We start from the raw sequence: 19,968 nt of genomic DNA on the forward strand, positions 1-19,968 counted from the left end.
CAATAGAGTGACCATTCAGAACCTCCCATACATTTGTTGAGGCTGCAAAGGTTGAGGATGGGTCTTATGCCTCCCTTGCATTTGGATACTGGGAAGTACCTTCCCCACCGCTCCCAAAGCCAGAAAAAAACAGACCTGCTTGAGGAGCACTCTCTCATGAGAGGGGTCCCTAAAGAGAGACAGGGGAGGAAAGATGGGGAGGAGGTGTGAAGAGGAAATTGATGGCATAACTGATAAGACAGTGCTTAGGATCCAGCTATTGGTGGTGACTGAGCCCAAAGCATTGTGAAAGCAGGCCAGCCTTTCCCCGAAGAGCATAGATGAGGTGAGAGGAGCAACAACAGTGCTCTGGACCAAGGAGTCAAAATGGATGCTTGGACTGTCTAAACCTCAAGCCCAACTACTTTCTTCTGTGGAATCTATCACTCTTTCTGTGGTAGTCACATTGCCTCACAGGAGGGAAAGGCTGTCTAACCATGCACTGATGAGGATATTGCTGCCGCCACTGTTGAACATCATAGTGGTGCCTCTGCACCACCAGCACATACACTCCCAAGGACCACATGATAGCCCTTAAAGGAGAGCAGAATCTCATAAGTTTCACCTGAGAACCGTTTTTGGATGTCAAAGGGCAAATCCTCAATTGCTTGCTGGACATTGGGGGCAATACCTGAATTCCATAGACAGGAAGCCCGGTCATGACAACTGCAGAGGCCATGATGTCTAGCATGGACTGCAAAGATGTCTTAGCTACCAAGCAATCCTCAGTGACAAATGCCCAAAATCCCTCTTGTAAAGCCTTGGGCAGCTGATCTGCAAACTCTGACCCAGCTATCCAGTTGAAGTCATACTTGGACAGCAAGGCTTGATGGTTATCAATTCATATCTATAAGGAAGAGCTGTAAATCTTTCTGCCCATGAGGTCCAATCATTCAGAGTTCCTATCCTTGGGGGTGCACATGAACCTGCCCTACTGGGCTCCATCATTCACTGCAGTTACACCTAGGAAATTTGAGGTCAGACAGCAGTAAAACTCAAAATTCTGCATGGGAATGAAACTGCTTTTCCATGCACTTAGCCGCAAGTGGTACTGAAGCCAACGTGCATCATTGATAGGGAAGGCAACTCTACCAATTTGTGGATGTTCTCTTGCAAGAACCCTACCTGGATACAGAGGAAAACAGCTACATGCTGCAATAGGTCTTGGTATGCCTCTAGTACTGAAGGGAAGGACAAGAGAGGCAGCACAACATCATCTTAACCGCACCAAAGCTGAATTCTGTTCCAGAGCTCATGGATTCAGACGGGACAACTCTGGAGACTCTGCAGGGAGCAGCACTGCCATGCTTGGGCTTGTGGCAGATCAGTCATCTCTGCAAACCTGGCTGACAATCTCGCCTTCCAGAAACACGAAGAGTGGGACACCTGCGACTGAGGAGCGTCCCACAGATTCTATGGAGGCCACTGATGTGGATACGGTATTGGTGGCCACTACACACCAGACAAGGACCTCCATCCTGACCACAAGATGCATGCCAATCCTGGTACCTGTAACGGTCCATCAAGAACCCTCAATGCTGGTCAGGCGATAGAGAGCGGGAGGAGGAGAACCCCAATTCAGACACAGAGAAGTCTCGGGATCTCAGAGAGAAAGATGGAGAAAGACCAGAGGGAGCGCGTAGCAGGTCTGACTCATCCGTCATCCAAAACGAGGCAGGAAGCAGTGCTGCTGATGGTAGTAGTACCATCAGTACCGAGTATGCTGATGTCGGAAGCAGCATTGGTCTTGAAGCGAATAGTGGTACCGGAGTGTCTGTGGTACCAATATCGATGATGGTGAAAGTCAGCACAGCAGCATTCACGGTGCCGACTGCAGCAAGGTTCCCCTGAGGAAGGGGAACATACCCAATAGTTCAGTGGCTTGTTCAATTCACGGGGCTATAGTTGATGCAGCCAGGCAAAGTCCTGAACCAAAGCAATCAGAACCAAAAGGCAGAAGAGGTGTGTAGCTATCTCGTAAACCACCAAATATGGAAACAGTTGGTACTGGCATGTCCCTCATCAGTACCAGGCATCCATTGAGTCCAGAAGCTGGAACAAGAGTCGGTAGTACAGGGTTTCTAACCACCCTACTTGGTACCAGTGAAGGGTTAAAGGTACCCACAACACCCTGCATGCCAGCACCAACTCCATGCCCATCCATGCTTTTCTGGGGAGGCAGAAGAGTCACCCCAGGATCAAAAGGAGTCTTATGCAACCTTTTCCATCAACTGTGCTGAGGAAAACAGCTCCTTTTTTTCCAGAGGCGCACCTGCTCCAGAATGTGAAGCAGCAGCACTCTCAGAGCCCAAAGGTAATCTCCAAACCAAGGAGGGCTTTGGTACCGAAGCAGGCCGCATGGCCTATCCAAGCAGGTGCTGCTTCAGATAAAGGTCCCGAGGCCACATGAATCTGTTTCTTAAGCGATATTCAGATCGCGCTAAGCTCCTTCACATGGGCCTCGCCAAAACAGAGCAAGCACTGCACGTGGGGTTTGCTCCCCCAAACAAAACCCCAGTGAAGGCATCACCAAGGAAAACTACTACAATTAACACTACTCTAACACTGAGGGTACTACTAACTATACACAATTGCGGGGGGGGGGGGGGGTGAAAAACTGAACTAGTTGTGAGGTTTAGACCACAGAACTCCATCTCGAGTCACGAGCAGTAAAAAGGAACTGAGGGTGGCGCTGCCTGATGGAGCCAGGAAGGGAATATGGCCATGAGGTGCAAGTGCCACCCCTCTACTTATAGGCAAATTTCTCCAGCTCTAGTGTGCTGGTCATGCACATTCCTAAGTGGAATACACAGCTGTATCTACTCAAAGTAGTAGTCATGATGTGTATCTGGTTGTATGTGGGTGAGGAGTAGGGCTGGTTGGAACCTGGCATTCCCCTTCAGCAGGAAATTCTGAAAATATTTTTGAAAAATTCTTTCTGCATCAGAACAAAATCTCAAATCTTCCAGTGGAATAGGAATTAAGAATTTAAAAAAAAATGCATATATCAAAATGAGGTTGAAGAGGATCGTTGAGCTGGCTGGAGACTCTGAAGCCCTGCTTTCAGGCTCCCCGGCTTGGAGAGTAGAACCTAGAAGCCCTGACTGCTATGGCTCAAACAGGTCTCCAGGATTTCAGCTCTATGGCAGCCCTCCAGGGAGGGCTGCCAAGAAACCTGCCTGGTTTCTATCAGAAGAGCTGACAAAACTGACACATTCCCGTAGACGTTTTTCTACTCGCTCTAGTGATGTGGCTTCAGTCCCATGCTGGGGAAATAATTAAGATGCCATGGGAATGGATGTGATATAAGTACATAGACTAAATATAAAAAGATACTGTAAGCATAGAAGTGTTCCTCATCTGAATGTAGAGGGTGCGCTGGGCATCTTAAATGGCAATTTCTAGTCACCAAGTATTTTAAGTTTTCAATTTCTGATTAATTAACACCATGATTCTTCGACAGAAAATATTTCCCTCCTTGTTCTATATTCACTTACTCTGTAGTGTACTTCCTATTATCATGTTTAGCTATATGTTCCAAGACATTCTAATGGCTACACTTCAATTATCCCTGTACTATTTTTGCAATCATAAAAGGTTATTAAGATTATGGAGACATTCAAAAAGTGTTCTAAAAGCTTTTGTCAAAATTTCTGAAGTTATGAACTTCAAGTTTGGCACTTCATTAAAGCAATCTGATTCTCAAAAACGTTAAGCACCTGAAGCTCTTACTGAGTTCAGCTAGTTACACAAGTTAGAAGTGTAGATCTGGCTTCAAATGCCTCTACTTAGGCATCCAAACTTTTAAAATGACACCCTTAAGCATTTATCTGATCCATAATAGAAAGTGTATCACTTCTCTCCATTAATCCTTAAAAGTTCATTTAGGAGAAAACAATTTCTATGAGCAGATTTTCCAACTACCGTCCACATCTTTTCACAGTACTAAGCATGGGAGATGGTATGGTAGATTTCTAACTAGTTGTGGACCAGTAATCATGCTAATTTTGAGTAACTCGAATTCTGGTTAACTCAAATTCCTTTCTTCTCCCCTCAAAGCAAATCACGATTCTATATTTAAAAAAAAGCACTTCCCGTATATACTCGTTCATAAGCTGAATATTTTTGGTAAAAAAGTGATACATCAAAGAGCAGGGGTTGGCTTATAAACAGGTCTACACCAAAATTTGATGATTTTAAACTCTATGGAATCATTGAATATCTAATACATTGTCATTTTGTTTACCTGGAGCGTCTGCAGGCATGGAGCCCCTCAGCTCCCTGTGGCGCCACTACCCACAGCTCCCATTGGCTGGTAATGGCAAACCGCTGTCACAGGGAGCTGAGGGGCTCCCCATGCCTACAGACGCTCCAAGTAAACAAAATGTCCCGACCCGCCAGCGGCTTACCCTAACAGGCTGGGAGCCAAAGTTTTCCAACCCCGGAAATAGAGGGTCGGCTTATGAAAGGGTCATACAGTTTTTGCTATTTTTATCCATTTTGGGGGGTTGGCTTATAAACGAACAGGCTAATGAACTAGTATATATGGTAGTTTATAACAAGACTTTACTCAATAACATTCTTAGAGTTTGGTATTAAACACTTGTCATAACTAGGTATCATGCGCCAACAGCACTATGCAGTAGTAAATAAGTTATACTATGTACAAAAGCACAAGTTAGGATCTTTAATTGTGAACACTAAAAAACAAAAAAGTTTTAACAGTACAAATATTAGAGTCTCTCAAAGTTCAGCATATGTGTATCTGATCACTTTATATTGCAATGTTTTCAAGACAGTTCATACAGGTAAGATTTACTTTTCATTTCAAATGAAGTCACACAAAAAACTCTCCATGCAGGAAGTCAGTCCATATGATGCAGTTGGGGGGGAGGGGAGGGGGGGAGGAGAAAGTCAACCACTGCATGCTCTCCACACAAATTACCAGTTTATGATCTTCATCAGGAAAGAACCACCTGGATAGAATCAGAACTTCACTGCATAAGTTCTCTACAATGAAGAATCCAATAAAAGAATTAGCTTCAAAACAGTTTTAACAAGGGCATTAAGCAGAGGTACCGTGTTTCCGTGCAGATTTTTAAAAACTGAAGCTTTTTTTAAAAGATTGAACTATTCTTTTAGTGACAGTCTGTGTACAGAAGCTTAACTTTCAGTTTACAGAAACAGCAAGGGCAAATGATCTCACTTAAACTGTCACTTCATAATATAAGCTTACACAAGTTTGTCTTGTAGCACTACTACTGTACATTACTTCAAAGTTTTATTGCAGCAATTGAATATTAAAAGATTTTGCACTTCACATCTTCAGATTTTCAAAGTTATGCCTGTATAATAAGGTGACTCACATTAGCTTCAATTTATGCAGTTAACCCTACACAACTTGACCTCCAGTCGTGCTCCAGGACCTACTTTTCATACCTTTAAATTCCTTCGTAAAAATCAAGGGTTTTTTTGTTTGTTTCATTTTTGGGGAATGTGGGAAGAGCAAAGATGACCCATAGAAAGGGTGAAATAAAATAAAGGACTATGCCCTAATTTGTTTTGCTAAGAAAGCTGCTTTAACTTTAGAAATTTGGTTTAGAAATTCAGATGCTGCCTACATTTTTTAAATCGCTGATGTGTACACCTGGAGAACTAACGGATACCAAACATGTGAAACCTGATTATGGCTCTGTATACATTATAGCTGGACCTGTAATTTAGTAGATAGTTATGACACAGTAAGTTTAATCAATTACACAGCTCAACATACAGCAACTTTTCTGTCTGTCTTTGTCCAATATAACTTTATATATAAACCTAGCATCCTACCTGACATTTTCAGGAGTCCATTCTGACACACTTAGGTAGTTATCCTGGAGTTACACAGCAGTAGGATACCCAGGAAATATGGGTACTTCTCCATTATGGATTTATTACTTAACCCATAATCCCCTGCGTCAGGGATCAAATTTACCATTTTCCCTTCATTTTAGAATCATAGAATATCAGGGTTGGAAGGGACCTCAGGAGGTCATCTACTCCAACCCCCTGCTCAAAGCAGGACCAACCCCAATTAAATCATCCCAGCCAGGGCCTTGTCAAGCTGGGCCTTAAAAACCCGTGGCACTGCAGGATGCTGGACATTCTACATTACCACTAACTGGTTAATGGCATTGGTGCTTTTGCACCTAGCAGCAGCATAAATTATTGTGTAACAGGATATTAACTAATAGTAATAATCCCACTCTGCCCCAACATACACACACTCAGAGCATTTGACACTCTAATACCTATTTGATTCAAACACATGACAAACGTGGAAGAAAAGCTGCATCAAAGATCCATAATTTCCCTGATCACCAAATATGCTTCTCCACTGAGGACCTGAAGAACTTCTGCCTTACTGAGAAGACAAAATGTGATATTCTAGATACTTCTAGAAACAAACTAACTTTTCAACAGTTATGTAGAGTGCTGATAAAAGCTGTTTTCATTTTATCTAAGATTAGACTGACTAATGTGGAAAAAATTATTGCCTCAGGTTTTCTATAACAAAGATTCTGTCTTCATTATGGAGAATGCAGCAAATGTGACATCCCACATTGAGGGTCCTTGAAATAGCAAAATGGATCTTCCTTAAGGAGCAGTTCCAGATGGTGTGGCAGTAAGGATAAAAGACAAGAAGTAAAGTTTCATCCGCCCCGCACTTCCATTAACCAAATTGTCTGATGACTAATTATTGCTAGAGAAACTAGATAGGTTTTATTGGACCAACTTCTGTTGGTGGACAGTACAAACTTTTGAGCAACGCAAAGCTGCTCTTCTGAAGAATGTGACATTCCATGTCTACTTCAGAAGAAAGCAGATCATTAATGATCTGGAGGATGGTGTGGACTGCACTCTCAGCAAGTTTGCAGATGACACTAAACTGGGAGGAGTGGTAGATACCCTGGAGGGTAGGGATAGGATGCAGAGGGACCTAGACAAATTAGAGGATTGGGCCAAAAGAAACCTGATGAGGTTCAACAAGGACAAGTGCAGAGTCCTGCACCTAGGACGGAAGAATCCCATTCACTGTTACAGACTAGGGACCAAATGGCTAGGCAGCAGTTCTGCAGAAAAGGACCTAGGGGTACAGTGGACGAGAAGCTGGATATGAGTCAGTGTGCCCTTGTTGCCAAGAAGGCTAACGGCATTTTGGGCTGTATAAGTAGGAGCATTGCCAGCAGATCGAGAGATGTGATCATTCCCCTCTATTCGACATTGGTGAGGCCTCATCTGGAGTACTGTGTCCAGTTTTGGGCCCCACACTACAAGAAGGATGTGGAAAAATTGGAAAAAGTCCAGCGGAGGGCAACAAAAATGATTAGGGGGCTGGAGCACATGACTTATGAGGAGAGGCTGAGGGAACTGGGATTGTTTAGTCTGCAGAAGAGAAGAATGAGGGGGGATTTGATAGCTGCTTCCAACTACCTGAAAGGGGGTTCCAAAGAGGATGGATCTAGACTGTTCTCAGTGATACCTGATGACAGAACAAGGAGTAATGGTCTTAAGTTGCAGTGGGGGAGGTTTAGGTTGGATATTAGGAAAACCTTTTTCATTAGGAGGGTGGTGAAGCACTGCAATGGGTTACCTAGGGAGGTGGTGGAATCTCCTTCCTCAGAGGTTAAGGTCAGGCTTGACAAAGCCCTGTCTGGGATGATTTAGTTGGGAATTGCTCCTGCTTTGAGCTAGATGACCTCCTGAGGTCCCTTCCAACCCTGATAGTCTATTATTCTATTCTGCACTAGTATCCCACTGAGTGTCAGTACTGAATAAGTGTCCACACATGGAGCTAATGCAAAGTACTTATTGTGCAATAGCTCCTTCACCTTCTAGACAAGCTCTTACATTCAACAAATCTGAGAATTTTTAAACCAATCATCTAAAAGTATCTACCTTAATTCTTCTCCACACACACCATTAAAACTCATCCTTGTAAAAAGGATTTGGACCTGAAACAGCAGCATTTGAAGTATAAAAAATTTTGCTCTAGAACAGGGGTTCTCAAACTTCATTTCACGGCGACCCCCTTCTGACAACAAAAATTACTACACAACCCCAGGAGGGGGGACTGAAGCCTGAGCCTGCCCGAGTCCCGCCACTTACCCCAAGCCCCACTACTCTGGGCCGGGAGGCCAAAACCAAATGCCAAGGGCTTCAGCCCCAGACAGGGGGCCTGTAACCTGAGCCCTGCCGCTCAGGGCTGAAGCCCTCGAGCGTGGTGCGGCTCAGGCTTCAGCCCCAGACCCCAACAAGTTTAAGACAGCCCTAGCAACCCCATTAAAATGGGGTCGTGACCCATTTGAGTGTCACGACCCATAGTTTGAGAACTGCTGCTCTAGAAAAATCAGGACAATTTCCTTCATTTTCATTACAGTAAGCCAAGTAATAAAAAAACTGGCTCATTTTTAAAGTGCACAAGCTAGAGTTTATTAAGTCTGGCCTCAAATTGAATTTGGTACAGTGCCACAAAGTTGGATATTAGTAGTTTTATGCGTGATATTACTTAAGATAGGACCAAATGGATTTTTAGGAAAAAAAGATAATGGAAAGTTATATGCCTAGTTAACCCCTTTTCCCCCTTATGTTTTTCCTTTATATTTTCTGTATTTCCTCCCATCCTGCCCCCATATCATTCTCATATCGAAAACTAGTCTTTCAGAGAGATATTAGTATGACAGTATAACTTATGCAGTTTGAAATAATTAAATAACTACCACCAAACCCTCTACTTCGTGACTGAAAGTGACTTGAGTTGCTTTACTAGTAACGGGGCAGAAGAGCTTCCCAGCAGGAGATCGGCTAGTCTGTGACAGCAGCACCTTCAGCAGAATCTTCAGACCAACTCCCTGCTCATCAGTTAAAGTACCAGTTGGAGAAATGGGCTTCATTTCCTGATGCTCCCTAGAGTCTATTCTGGGTAAGAGACTTAACAGGAGATTTATGAAAGTTATTCCGTTACCACTAACATGTCAGAATGCCTAAAAAAATTACACCTGACTGAAGAGTACCTGGGGTAAGTTGAACCCCTGGAAAGACCAAAGTAATGCTTATTGGCCAATAAAAATGCTTTGAAGAACTTTGAGACATCACAGAAGGCAGAGCAAATGTGTCAGTTTCACTTTTTTAGGGGAGGTGGCGGGGGGCGTGTTTGGAGCTGTCATAACTATAAAGGGAAGGGTAACAGCTGTCCTGTGTACAGTACTACAAAATCCCTCCTGGACAGAGATCCAAAATCCTTTTACCTGTAAAGGGTTAAGAAGCTCAGGTAACCTGGCTGACATCTGACCCAAAGGACCAATAAGGGGACAAGATACTTTCAAATCTTGGTGGGGGGAAGGCTTTTGTTTGTGCTCTTTGTTTTGGGGGTTGTTTACTCTTGGGACTGAGAGGGACCAGACCTCAATCCAGGCTCTCCAAATCTTTCTGAACAAGTCTCTCATATTTCCAACTTGTAAGTAAACAGCCAGGCAAGGCGTGTTAGTTTTTATCTTTGTTTTCTCAACTTGTAAATGTACTTTTTCTAGAGTGTTTATCTCTGTTTGCTGTAACTTTGAACCTAAGGCTAAAGGGGGGTCCTCTGGGCTCTTTAAGTTTGATTACCCTGTAAAGTTAGTTTCTATCCTGATTTTACAGAGATGATTTTTACCTTTTTCTTTAATTAAAAGCCTTCTTTTTAAGAACCTGATTGATTTTTCCTTATTTTAAGATCCAAGGGGTTTGGATCTGTATTCATCAGGGACTTGGTGAAGAGTCTCTCAAGGCTACCCAGGGAAGGGAATTAGCACATTTGGGAGTGGTGGCAGCGGACCAGATCTAAGCTGGTAGTTAAGCTTAGACGTTTTCATGCAGGCCCCCACGTTTGTACCCTAAAGTTCAGAGTGGGGAAGCAGCCTTGACAGGAGCACTAAAAATGCCAAAGAAACCTAAATACTTCATTTTAAAAGTGTCTATTCTGAATCAAAATGGTTCATTTAGAAATGCCCTTCAATTAAAAAAAAAGTGTTAAAAAGTGCTTGAAACAATATTTTTCTTACTTAGATTCACAAAAACATCAAAAAAATAATTTTAGGTCAACACAAAACAACTTCTTTAAAAATGTTCAGAGTTGCCGGTGAATCAAAAAATCATGTATTTGTACAGCTCTACTCAGGATCCTTTGAAACTCCACACTAAGCTTAGATAACCAGGTAGCATCAGTGTTTAAAAAGAACTTTATCTCCAGGTCACTAGGAAACTTCACTCTTTCCCCCTAGATGAGAAGCAAACCATACTGATCCATGCACGTGTCCTCTTCACGCTGTAATTCACTTGTGTCTGAAGCTGAAATGTGAAGACAATGCAAAGGTTCCAAATATGGTTGCCCAACTCCTCCATAATCTAGGCCAGTGGCATGTGTACCCCCAGGGATACATCAACTCATCTAGCATTTGCCTAGTTTTACAACAGCCTACATAAAAAACGCTAGCTAAGTCAGTACAAACTAAAATTTCATACAGATATTGACTTGTTTACACTGTTCTATATACACTATACACTGAAATGTAAGTACAATATTTATATTCCAATTGATATTATATGATATAAATGAGAAAGTAAGCAATTTTTCAGTAATAGTTTGCTGTGACACTTGTGTATTTGTGGGTCTCATTTTGTAAGCAAGTAGTTTTTAAGTGAGGTGTAACTTGGGGTACACAAGACAAATCAGACTTCTGAAAGGAGTAGAGTTGTCTGGAAAGATTGAGAGCCAGTGATCTAGGCTTCCAAGAGAACTCAAGAATCATGCTCAAGTCCCTCTGCTGGCTCTCAGTCAGTTTCAAATTGTAATTAGAGGCCTTGGGTCCTAATCTACAAAGCAATTATTGGATGTGGTTTTTGGAAAGCGCTGAGAGTATGTTTATCAGAATGATTAAGGGATGAAAGGAACTATTTTGTAGGTGGCTGGCAACGTTCCTGCCTGAGTTGTTTAAGTACTGAAATAATAAAATAATAATGGATCAAACAGAAGCTATATGAAGGACAGAATTTCTATTTATGACCTGCCAAAATAGTTGTGCTCCTCTGGAACAATTCAGACAAAGACCAGGATGAAGTATGAGAGCTGGGGACAAAGCATTCTCAGTTGATAGGTTTCAGAGTTGTAACCATGTTAGTCTGTATCAGCAAAAAGAACGAGGAGTACTTGTGGCACCTTAGAGACTAACACATTTACTTGAGCATAAATAAATCCTCAATTGAAAGGATCTGCCTATGGAATATCTAGAGCTTGGGCAAATCCAGTCCGACTGTGACAGAGTGCTGAGAACAAGCAACTGAACCAGCACTCTGATCACTGTAAATCCAATTAGTTCCCTCAAGAGGGCCTGAGGGAAGAAATGACTAATTACTAGATCAGCCTGGGCTAGTGGAGCTAATTAGCCCATTAACTGCAAGAGTAGAAAAGGAGTACAGGAAGGACAGTATTAAGGAGAAAAACTTTAATGCAATGGGTACAGCTTCTTGGTTACTTCCCAATTTCATAGCTGTTTGTGGATCCTCTACATTTATTAGTTCTACATTCTTATGCCACACCCATCACTGCACTATCTATTAAGAACAAGATGAGCTCTCTCTTCTCCATTTCATAGGGAGTTTTGTTTTTTAATATCTGGTTTTGGTGCAGTTACTGGGGGAAGTTAGACTACACTTTGTTCTGAAGGCACAGAAGTTCATGGTTATTTCAATATCTTTCAGGTGAGAGTTCCAGTCATGGGCTAGTTGCTGAGAAAGCTCCATCTCTTACACACACAAATTCCACACTTTAGGTTGACAGTTCATTTTTTTCCAATTGGTCACAGGTGACCCAGGCAGCAGTTTGAGAGATAGCCGCTGACTGGCTCTTCAATAACCTGGAACAATCTCATGGATTCAAAGATGAGGTCTGAAATATGGAATCTGATACCATATACAAGAAGCCAAAGAAGAGAAGCAAACATTGTGGTGGTAATGTACTCTGGATCTGCAAATCTGACTAGCTGCTTAAAAAAAAAAGGAAGGAAAAGAAAGCAAGAAAAAACATCAAGTTTATTCTGAAGTAGAATGTGTTAAAGTAATAAAGCCTACAGGTCATGGATGTGTGGTGACACTGCAGTCACTAACCTGCAGGATGATGAGGAGCAGTTTCTGCTCTAAACTGTTCTGGCTATTTTGCAGTATAGTTTGATCACCCTCCACTTCTGGTGTCCTCTGTAAATTTGATCTTGAACTGTAAATTTGATTAAAAATTAACCCCAAAGAACGACATGAAGCAACCATCCATGGTGAGTCCATGGAGAGTCCTGTTATGTGAGGAGTTTTATTATTTTGCTTTCTGCTTTAAAATTTTTGTACAGAAGTCCTCAAACGCTAAAAGTCATACACTGGAGTATAGGTAGCAGAAACAATCAGACCTTTATCACTGCGACAAGCTGCTCCACAAATCACATAGACATTACTAGCCACTGGTAAAGCAAAGTCACTGACTTTCAGAACCAGGCAGAACATGTCAGCATCAGCCAGACGAGTTACAATCTATCTTTTTGGATTAATTGGTTTAGAAAGGCAATGTTGAAAATCAAAAAGCATATTTGGTAGTTTAAGGTTACCTGCACCAAACCCAAGTATTTTGATCAATTAGTAGTGTTAAAAATATAGCTAGAGGCCATTAAGTGGCAATTTGATCAGAGGCCCAGCTAGTAGCTTGTTAATCCAGTATCCATCTCTTCACTCTCAAGAATTTGCAGAATTTAAAATCGATGTTTCAAAACTCCCATAATGCAGTTTGGTATCATGGAAAGGCCTGAGTAGTTCAACTAGTGAAGTACAAATAGTAAGTATTCTGTCATGGTCATGTAACATCCATCTAAAAAGTGCTAAGAAAGCAAAATAAGACCTGCATATTTTGGAATAACTGCTACTGGAAATTGTGAAGCAGAGATTTCATCTTGACCTAAAAGTGAAATTAAAGAACTGATTTAATTTAATAGTACAATTAATTCTGGCACATCAACATTTAGAAATGGGGTGAGGCACATTGGGACTTTAGACCAGTCCAAACAAACACTTACATAGCACTAACTTTACAGAGTTCTTAAAAAAATATCCCTTCCTGCAAGAATTTACAATTTAAAGTCGACAAAGGAAAGTGTAGAGGGATCGAAATAGGGAAAGAAGAGGCGATGCAGTATAGGAGTTTAAGTCAGTGATATAAAGTAAGCCAACAAAGCAGGCGTCAGGAGGGATTTCAAGGAGGAACGAGTGAGGATGCTTAAAGAAAAGGAGGATGCCATTCCGGGAGCAGAGTGAAAGAGCATTTAGAGGAGATTAGGAGGAGGAAATGAGGGGAAAAGGGTGAGCAGAGCACAACTGAGATCAAGGGGCTAAGCCAGATACGATGTAGGCAGGGGCAGACCCGCACAAAGCACTGGAGGAGAGGACAAGGAGTTTGACGGAAGAGCAAGTCAAAGGCACTGGAAAAAATTCAGCTTCTTTGAAGACCTTGGAGAAAACAGGGAAGGGAATTGAGGCAGAGAGAAACCGGACTTGTTTGCACAGTTTTGTACCATTTTATTGCCAGTTTCAAATAGATATAATTAAGGTAGTACGTCATACTAATATGGATGCAGCTAAACTAGTATTACTCCTGGAGGAATTCTGTGCCAAAAAATTAAAAATTCTGCAAAAATCTGCATATTTTATTTATCAAAACACAATATAATCACACCAGTTTCAATTATTTTTGGTAATTTATTTCAAAATACCTGTTAGTATTCTGTCTGTAACAATACAGACAACCAAAAAGATTCAGGAGATGTTTTTTGACAAATAGATTCCTTACTAGGCATATAATGCAGAACTCTGAGTAATAATTTATTTAAACTACAATAAAGAACTGTATTTCCCACACCCCTCAGAAGCAGTGCAAAGGCTTAGGGAGATGGGGGTAACGGAGGAGCTGAGGAAAAGGGAAGGAGCCTAGAACTTGGAGGGTTGTTGAACATGGGTGGGAAAAGTATGTAATCCCCCATGCAAACCCTGGCTGACCCCTAGCCTCTCCCATTAATCAGGCACATCTGCTCCTGTCCCCATGTATCCCTGCAACCTCACGTGTCCTTGAACCCCAGGTCCTTATGTGTCCCTCCACCCCCACACAGATGCCCACACATACACCCACTCCCCTCCACCCCATGTGGCCCTGCACCCCCTCCCCCTGTCCCCATGTGTCTGTGCCCCCACTCAGCCACTCCCCTGTCCATACGTGGCGCTGCACCTCCACTCCCATTCAGCTCCTGCCTCAGTCTTTCCTCCCCCAGTAGCCTGTATGAGCCCCTAGCTGACCCCCCAGCAGCCCCATGCTGTCTGTCTCCCCATAGCCCCTGTCTCCTGACCTGGCCCAACAGGCGCTGTGAACAAGGCAGGCTCTTTCTCTTCTCTACCTGGCCGGAAGCTGCTACTCTGTTCTATCGCCACAGTGCCCTCTGGTGGGCAGAAGGCAGAACTGCTGCAACTTTCAGGCAGAAGCTTTTTTCTGCGCAAAAATTTTTTGAAATGTGCAGCTCATTAATTATGCATGCACACAGTGGAGCAGAATTCCCCCAGGAGTATAGTATGAAGGTGCTTCTCTTAGGATAGCTTAGTCCCATAAATTTAGGGGGGAAAGGTGTACCAGTACAAGGCACCTTTATACTGGTATAACTGCAGCCACACAGAAAGTTATAAAAACAACAAGGAGTCTGGTGGCACCTTAAAGACTAACAGATTTATTTGGGCATAAGCTTAAGAAGTGAGGTTTTTACTCACGAAAGCTTATGCCCAAATAAATCTGTTAGTCTTTAAGGTGCCACCAGACTCCTTGTTGTTTTTGTAGATACAGACTAACACGGCTACCCCCTGATACAGAAAGTTATACTGATTTAATATTGTTTGGTTAAAAGAGACATGCAATAATACCCTAACCAAAATAGTTAAAACAGCACAAAAAACTGTATAGATCAGGATTTCTTCAAGATAAGCATGCATGCAGATAGGAAAGAGAAAAGGAGAGCAACTGATAAGGAGGAAATGAAGAGGGATTATGGTAAATTAGGAGGATGAGAGTAATAACTGAGTTGATAAATCACAGTATTTGGAGATAGAGAGAAGCATGGAGACCTCAGAAAAATACAGGACGACAGTGAGAACATAAGAACTGCCATACTGGGTAAGACAAATGGCCCATCTAAACCCAATATCCGGTCTTTGATAGTGGCCTGTATGAGCTTCAGGGAAGTGCACAGATCAGGGCAGTTAGAGTGATCTACTCCTCTTCCCATCCCAGCTTTCAGCAGTCAGAGGTTTAGGATGGTTCCTGACAATCTTGAGTAATAGCCATTGATGGACCTATTATCCATGAATTTATCTAGTTTGTTTTTTTAAAAACCCAGTTATAGTTTTATCTATGACAACATCCCAAGGCAACAAGTTCCACAGGTTAATTGTGCATAGTGTGAAAAAGTAATTCCTCATGTTTGTATTAAACCTTCTTTTAATTTCACTTGGTGACCCCTGGTAGTTGTATTGTGGGAAAGGGTAAACAACACTTGTCTATTCACTTTTTTGGCAACATTCATGATTTTATAGACCTCTATTAGATCATCCCTTAGTCATCTCTTGTCTAAGGCGAACAGGCCTAATCTTTTTAAGTCTCTCCTCCTACGGGAGCCATACCATACCACTGGTCATCTTTGTTTCATTTCCTTTCTCTGAACCTTGTCCTTTTTGAGATGAGGCAACCAGACCTGTACACAGTATTCAAGGTGTGGGCATACCATAGATTTGCATAGTGGGATGATGATATTTTCTGTCATTTTCTATCCCTTTCTTAATAATTCTTAAGAGTCTGCTAGCATTTTTGACCACTGCTGCACACTGAGATGAAGTTTTCAAAAGATTATACACAGTGACTCCAAGATCTCTTTCTTGAGTAGTAACAGCTAATTCAGACCCCATCATTATGTATGTGTAGCTGGGATTATTTTCCCCAATGTACATTACTTTGCATTTATCAACATTGAATTTCACCTCTCATTTAGTTGCCCAGTCACTCACTTTTGTGAGATCCCTCTGTAACTGTACCTTAAATAATTTTGTATCACCTGCAAACTTTGCCACTTCACTGTTCATTCCCTTTTCCAGATCATTAATGAATATGTTGAACCCACAGGTCTCAGAACAGATGCTTGTGAGACCCTGCTGTTTACCTCTATCGATTGTGAAAATTGAACTTTTATTCCTACCCTTTGTTTCCTCCCTTTTAGCCAGTTATTGATCCACGACAGGACCCCTGTTATCCCTTGACTACTTAGTTTCTTTAAGTGTGTTTGGTGAGGAATCTCGTAGAAGGCTTTCTAAAAGTCCAAGTACACTATATCAACTGGATCACCCTTGTCCACGTTTGTTGACACCCTCAAAGAATTCTAATTGATTGGGGAGGCATGGCTTTCCTTTACCAAAGCCATGTTGACTCTTCCGCAACATATTGTGTTTCTCTGTGTGTCTGATAATTCTGTTCTTTACTACAGTTTATACCAGGTTGCCTGGTACTGAAATTAGGCTCACCAACCTCTAATAGCCAGGATCACCTCTGGACCCCTTTTTAAGTCAGCGTTACATTAGCTACCTTCCAGTCATTTGGTACAGAGCCTTGCTTCAGCAACAGTTTATATACTACAGGTTGTAGTTCTGCAATAAGAGATAAAATTAAAGAGAAGATAAAGGTCTCCTGCTGGACCCAATTTTGCCTTTAAAAGAACTTTGCAGGGTCCTAGAGAAAGAGAGAGAGGACAAAACTAATCACTCCACTACTCCAAAGTAACTGGAGAATCCTCCTCTGATCTTCAGAGGACTATTGAAAGGCAGATGATTGAACATCCACACACAAATAAATAGGTCTCTCTTGTCCAAGCGCATCATTTGCAATGAGAAAGGGGAGTAGCTCCCCCCACCCCTAGAGTTGGTCACCCCAAAACTTTTCATAACTCCTTGCCAGCTGATGCTCAAGTGTCTTCTCCAGGCCTGTAGGGGGAAGGGGATCCTAATCACCACACTGTCAACGTCATCCCCTCTGCCCCCAGATGGACAGGAAGCAGCCACAGCCTAGAAAAGAGCTGAGTACAGAGTGAGCCAGGCCCAAATCCCTGCCCTGGGCCAGCCATCATTGAAAGACACATTCCTGTCCACCATTGCCTCCCACCCCCACCTACACATTCTCCAGGACAGGACTGAAATGCTACCGCCTCACCCTCCTCCAAGATGGAACCACCCATTAACCTCCTCACAAACAGCAACCCCCGGAATTTTTGCAACAGGATATCCCTGATCTTATCTAATATACTTAAATTGTAAGTAACTTGGTGCAGACACTGTCTTTTGTTGTGTGTGTGCGCGCAGTGCATAGCAAAATGGAGCACCAAGCTCTCATTGGGGAGTCTGGGCTCTACTGTATACACATACTAAACAAAGTTTTATAAGGCATATATACACTGAAATGTGAAGGGTTTAAGCCAGCCACCAACTGACATGGGTTAGAAAGATACTTCCCAGGTTATATGTTACTGGCCATTAGGGAGGTTCTTGAACCTTTTTCCTAAAGCCACTGTCACACACAGGATACTGGAATAAATGGAATATTGTTCTGATAAGTAGGACAACAGTTATAATTCAGGGAAAGATGCAAATGTTTGATAGATATTTTATTTTAAAAAAAAATCTTTAACAGGCTACTCACAAATAGACACTTGAATTTTTCTGCTCTGAGATACAGCAGGCCTAGTATATGTACCACAAACCCTCAATACGTATATTCTGACATAATGAAAATGCTAACCTTTACAACAAATCTTCTATATCTAATGCATTTCACTACTGAAGTGCATCGCTAATACAAAAATTTTTATAACAAGTGGCATTTTCTTTTGGATATGGCAAAAATCATTCTTAATAAAAAAGTTATAACTACAGTATGTCTTCCTTTCCATTTCAAGGTCAAAGCTTTCTAATTCACTTACATATACAATGTGACTTGATAACATCTATAGGGATAGGGTCATACTACTATTAATGTTGAGTTAGACTTCTATTCAGTTTCACAATGTAGAAATTAGCGAGCCCAAAACAATTTGAAGTTATCAGTTACATATCCAAGACAACATTTTGTTTTATACACTAAGTTACTGGCTGTATTTAAATATATAACAGAGTACAAAGTCTGTCAGCTATTAAGAGCAAAATTAAGTCTTGCTCTAGTGAAAGTTTGTATGGAATACTACCAGCATATGTTTGTACCAACTTTCAGAAACACAAGAATAGTTGTAGGGAAAAAAATTTGGGGGAAAGCCACCGTAATTTCTCAGTGTAAGAAACATAGCATTCAGTTACTTCATAGTAAGATCTGAAGCAGTCAGTAATGACCCCTGCACGCCAAAGGCAATTCCAAAATGTACACTGACAAAGAAACTCACTTAATGAATCTCTCGTAAAACAAATCAACCTCAGATTAATTTATATAAACCTCTTCATCCCCTGCTTGTTTCCTATCCTCTGCCCATACCATGTAACTATATTGCAGGGATGGCCAAACTGTGGCTCACAAGCCACACGTGGCTCTTTTACCATTGAAGTGCAGCTTGCAGAGCCTCCCACGCCCCTCCCCATTCTCCACCCACCAGACTGGGGGCAGCGGGGAGCTTGGGACATCTGCCTTGCAGCAGGGTGGTGGAGTAGGGGCTTCTGCCCAGCGGAGAAGGAGGTCCCAGGGCTCAGGACTTCAGCAGGAGCAGGGCTGAAGCCCAGACACTTCCGCAGGTGCACCCCTGCTCTCCAACTTCTGAAGATTGTTGTATGCAGCTCGGAGGGTCAGTAAATCTGGCCACCCCTGCTATATTGCTTCTCAAACTTCATTTAAGTTCCTCAGGGCAGTCACTGTCTCTCTTCTTAAAGCATCATGCACAATGATGCTTTATACAAATGTTAAATAGCTAGATTTAAATCATGAATCAACACCCTATACGTAAAACTTGGAAATACACCTTGTCCCTCTTCAAAAGGCATGCATTTCTCAATGGGTCCCCTGGCAATGATGACTAGTTAGTAGTGGGAAATAAGACACTGTTTCGTTTGTTTTAAGATAGTAAAAGCTGCTCCCTTCTGTTCCAGGAGAGATTAAGCCCCAAAACTGCTTGGGGTAAGGTCTGCCCTGACTTCACCCCAATGCACTGAATTACATAGAAACTTGCACCCATGCTAACCTAAGTGTCACTTTTCAGCAAGATCACCACCAACAATTGTAGGCAACTCAAATTGTAAATATTTATGAAAGAAAAAACTAACACATTACAACTACGTTAAAAGATACTTTAACATCTGAATTTTCAGAATGGTAAAATGAATAAAATGGGTAGAGTTGTATTTGTAGTCTTAAAAGCACATGCTATTTAAAGTCAATTTTACATTGTGGTTTAAACTTCAAAGTCTATACCAATTTCAACTTCTGTTTAACAATTTCAGGAACTCAGACTGTTTCAGATTTCATCTGCTTGTGAGACTAATGCCAAATGGTCAGTCAGACCTTTGTACCTAAACATAAGTTCCTAAATAAATGTCCTGATGTTCAACAGTACTGCAGTTCCTACTGACTTCATTGGCTCCACTGTCCATGGGCAATGCTAGGTAGGAAGCCAAGTCTTCCTCCATTAGCTGCTGAGAAAAGGAAGGATAGCTGGAATCTCTCCCAGGGGTTGCCCCAAACCAGAGGGCTCTATCTTTCATACCCTCATGTTGCAAATGACAACTTTATTTCTGCACCACTTCACACCTCTCTTTTCTGGGAGC

The 19,968-nt window shown here is 42.0% G+C and overlaps 1 protein-coding gene across 24 annotated transcripts in view; it reads right to left on the minus strand.

Annotated features, from left to right (window-relative positions):
• The window catches only part of ASPH (aspartate beta-hydroxylase), a 190,704-nt gene that overhangs the window by 168,159 nt on the left and 2,577 nt on the right, over positions 1 to 19,968 (minus strand). The window contains exon 2 of one of the 24 annotated variants that reach the window (XM_024109621.3): positions 4,985 to 5,049. The exons of the other annotated variants lie outside the window; for them this stretch is intronic. The gene's annotated coding sequence lies outside the window, so the exon portion shown is untranslated. The remainder of the gene's footprint in view (positions 1 to 4,984; positions 5,050 to 19,968) is intronic. 24 annotated transcript variants of the gene reach the window in all.

The sequence above is a fragment of the Chrysemys picta genome, chromosome 2 (genome assembly GCF_011386835.1).
Source record: "Chrysemys picta bellii isolate R12L10 chromosome 2, ASM1138683v2, whole genome shotgun sequence".
In the NCBI taxonomy this organism is placed as follows: Eukaryota; Metazoa; Chordata; order Testudines; family Emydidae; genus Chrysemys; species Chrysemys picta.